Source organism: Gavialis gangeticus, unplaced genomic scaffold (assembly GCF_001723915.1).
Source record: "Gavialis gangeticus isolate Ggan-Ray unplaced genomic scaffold, GavGan_comp1, whole genome shotgun sequence".
NCBI classification, from domain to species: domain Eukaryota; kingdom Metazoa; phylum Chordata; order Crocodylia; family Gavialidae; genus Gavialis; species Gavialis gangeticus.
The window spans coordinates 30,618,914-30,622,969 of record NW_017728994.1 but is presented as its reverse complement, the minus strand read 5'-3'; positions in this window follow the sequence as shown (position 1 = coordinate 30,622,969).

The following is a 4,056-nucleotide window of genomic DNA, read 5'->3' as shown; positions in this document are numbered from 1 at the left end:
AAGAAAAAATTTAATGGATTTCATAGATTTTTAGGGTTGGAGGGGACCTTGGTAGATCATTGAGTCCAACCCCGTGCCCTGAGCAGGAAAGAGCACTGGGATCAGATGACCCCAGCCAGGTGCTTGTCCAGTCTCCTCTTAAAGACCTCCAGGGTAGGGGGAAATTATATGGGGGCTCCCCACCACGTAAGTCTGTGGGGGAAGGGGCGGGGGGAAGGGAAAAGGGCATGGGATGTGGGGCAGATTGAGGCCCCAGTGGTGAGGGAGGGAGAAGGGCACAGACAGGAGCAGGGGCTGGGGAGAGTAGGCCTAGCAAGGCCAGGTGGTGGGACAAGCAGAGGCCCAGGGGGCACATGCCCGCCAGGCCTCTGTTTGTCCCCCACTCCCACCAGCCCCTGCTCCTACCTGTACTCCACTCCCTCCCTCACTGCTGGGGCCTTGATCTTCCCCCCATCTACAGCGGTGAGAGAAGGAGTAAATCAGGGGCAGCTGCATGGATGGGGCGGGCACAGGATGGAGCCATAAGCAGCTCATCCAGGGGGCCTGAGGAAGGCGGGGCACCCAGCCCAGAAGGGCATGGGGGTGTATACCCCAGCATCTGCACACAGGCTCTTCCCAGAGTGGTTCTTCAGCCACACAGCTCTTGGACTGGGCAGCGGTGGCATCGGTGCTGGCAGCAGTGGTGCTCAGAGGGGGCGGGGGGGGCTATGGCAAATTTTTAGGTGCCTGCAGCCCTGTTCCCAGTGCCATCACCATTTGGCCTGAGAGCCGCATGGCAGAAGAGCTGCACTGGGAAGAGCCTGGTGCTACGCCCCGGCCCCAGCCTGCCCTGTGTGCAGATCTGGGAGCATGCACCCCCCCCATGCCCTTCTGGACTGCATGCCCCTCCTTCCTCACACCCCCTGAATGAGCTGCTCATGGCTTTGTCTTGTGCCGGCCCAGGCTGTGCGGGGCCTGCCCCTACTACCTCACTCCCCCATCTTCTTCTATGTTCTTGCTTTATAGTCCCTCAATGGTATCTATTCTCTTAATCAAATCCTAATCACAACCCAATAATTGACACTAGCTTTCCTTGGATTGTTACAAATGGAACTTTTACTAGATTACCCTTGTGTCTAACGTGCAGTGAACAAACATCCTTGCTTGCAATCATGTTCCCATTATATGCGCTAAGACTCACTTTCTTATTTTCATAGTACATAGGTTTAGTTCTCATTTTTTTAATAATGTATTCTGCTATTACATTGACCTGTGCCCCTGTATCTAATTTAAAAGTTACTATTAGTCCACTGGTGTGCAGGGTGATTGTTCAATCCTCAGAAGAATAAACTTTTTGCATTGTGCCAATAAGGAATTTTTCCTCTTCCTCATTGCATAGAACATGCACCTGCTGTTTCTTGTGTAATGCATCCTGCTCCTTTCTGCAAACTCTTGCAAAGTGATTGAACCTTTTGCTTTTGTTACAGTGCTTACCAAATGCAGGGTATTACATAGGCTTGTAGTAACCCCCACAGCATCTGCAGCTGACCATTGTTTCTTCAAACAATTTTCATTGGCCTCTGCTTTCCAGCTTTATTGTGAGGTCCTCCTTTCTGTATTGTTTGTGTGTTGCCTTAGGTCTTCCAGTCTTCTAATCTTGTCTAGTTTAGGTTGTCCTGATTTTCCCTCCAGGTTCTGCAGCCTGGCATTTATCTTAACTGCTTGGCATATTCTAACTGCCTTTTCCAAATTAAGCTCAGAATCCTCTAGTAGTCTTTTCCTGAGGCTTGTATCCCCTATACTTGGTACTATTTGGTCTCTGATCATGGACTCTTTAAGGTCTCCAAAGTTACACGTCTGCTTCAGCAGCCTGAGGTCTTTGACAAACTCCACTACTGTCTCTCATTTTTTCTGCTGTCTCATGTGGAAATTATACCTCTCAAAGTTTTCATTTTGTTTGGGTATACAAGATTCCTCAAACTTATTTATTACTCTGCCATAGCTTTTCTATTCTGCTTCTGGCAGCTGTAGGCTGTTATAAAGAGACATACCTTCATTTTCCTGGGTTTCATGGGAGCACAGGTAAGCTAGACTTGAGTCACTTGACAATTCCACGGCCATAGGCTTCAACGCAACTGTTTGGAGTTTTTCTACAGATGTTCTCCAACCCATTCCCCACCTGAGTCCTGGACCTGAGGTGCCTCTCACTCCCAGAGGTCTTAAACCAGTGAAACCCGCTGATTCCAGTGCAGTGTGTCCTGGTTTAACGGGATGTAGGTGAGGGGAGAAACAGACCCTGAATGCTCTTGATGTGATACTTGCATCTCTGCTAAACTTGCTCTGCCTCTAGTCCTAAAGTATGCCTGGGTCACCCATGTCCAACCTGCCCTCCAACACGTAGGTGTGCACACACACTACACAGAATCCCACCTATCTCCAGCAAGCCTCTGGCAGTTGAAATACAAAGAGCTGCACCCCCCACCAATATCTGCTGTATGTGGGAGGCTCACTGTAGAACGCTCTTAAGAACATAGCATTTTTGGGGGGTTTTGGAGAGAAGTATGTTGGAGATGGGGAGGGGTCCACTGCCCCCCTCCCCCCACCACCTCCTGTACATCACTTTGTTTCTTGTTGAGGAATGTTGGTTTGCTTTAAACTCCTGATTGAAAGGGACTGTCCTCAGAGATGCAAGCCCTTGTCTAGCTTGTTACCCATGTTACCTGCAGTCACGTGCATGTTCAGGTTCTAGTCCCATAAGCATGAAGGGCATGTAGTTTGTACTCTACACAACTGTAGGGAAAGACCTACTAATTCCTATTGAAATCCATGGCAAAAGTGGCACCTGCTACCCTATTTTACTCCTTTAGCTCTGTTACTTTAATAAAGAAAAAGCTGGCTGAGCTACTAGATTTTACCACATGGTCCTTCTAGACCGGTGTTCTCAACCAGGGAGCAGTGAAATTATGTTAAGGGTGTTGCAGGTTCCACACAATATTAGCACTCTTAGGCGCAAACACCTACATGATTCACAAAATAAGCCCACAAATTTCAAATAGGAAACTATAGCATCAAAACCATTCTGACCTGTTGTGGTGTTTTTGAGTCCTTTGCAATGGAAGAACTGCTCTATTACTGTAATTAAAAAACAAATTAAAGTTAAGAGCTGGCATTTTTTTAAGGGGAGCCTTGAGTCTAATGTGGGGTGCTTTGCATCTAAAATGTTGACAACCACTATTCTAGACAGCAATGTGATTGAGAAGTCAGAGTTAAGGTTCTTTAGGACTCTTAAGGGATGCATTACCATAGCGTTCAGTGTTTCTGAGCTTTAGCTTTGGATTTCTCTTTATTAGCACCAAAAGCTATGGCAATATGAGATTGTCACTGTTCCTTTGTTTAAAACAGCCTGGATGTATTATCCATTAGATGGCAGCAAAGCACTTTTGTTGTCTTTTAACTTGGCTGCTAAACTCAATTAGTCTTCAAGGTGGCAGCAAAGAAGAATGCTCTGATCTTTAACAGGTCACAGTAAAGCACCATTCTGTACAGTTTAGGCTTTTCTTAACAGGGTTGTATGCAGGGTTTCAAGCTGTCAAAGCAATGTGAAGAAGCCCAGGAGAGTTGCCCCCAGTCTAAGTTTTGACTGTGCCACCACAGGCTGAGTTACACAGCATGCTTACCTGGCACCTTCATTATTGATGCAAACTACTCCCTCTACCAGTACCCAGGCTCCTGCTTGTCAAGATGCCTTCTATCTGTGTACTGGTCATTAGTGAATGACCTGGTGGCCTTTTACGACCAGGTCACTAAATCATTGGATGCAGGGGTGGCAGTGGATATAGTTTTCCTAGACTTCAGGAAGGCTTTTGATACTGTCTCTCACCCCATTATCATTAGGAAGCTGGGGGACTGTGGCGTAGACACCCATACAGTCCAATGGGTCACCAACTGGTTAGAGAGTCGCACCCAGAGGGTGGTAGTGGATGGGTCCTTCTCGACCTGGAAGGACGTGGGAAGTGGGGTCCCACAGGGCTCGGTCCTTGGGCCCGCCCTGTTCAATATCTTCATCAGTGATTTGGA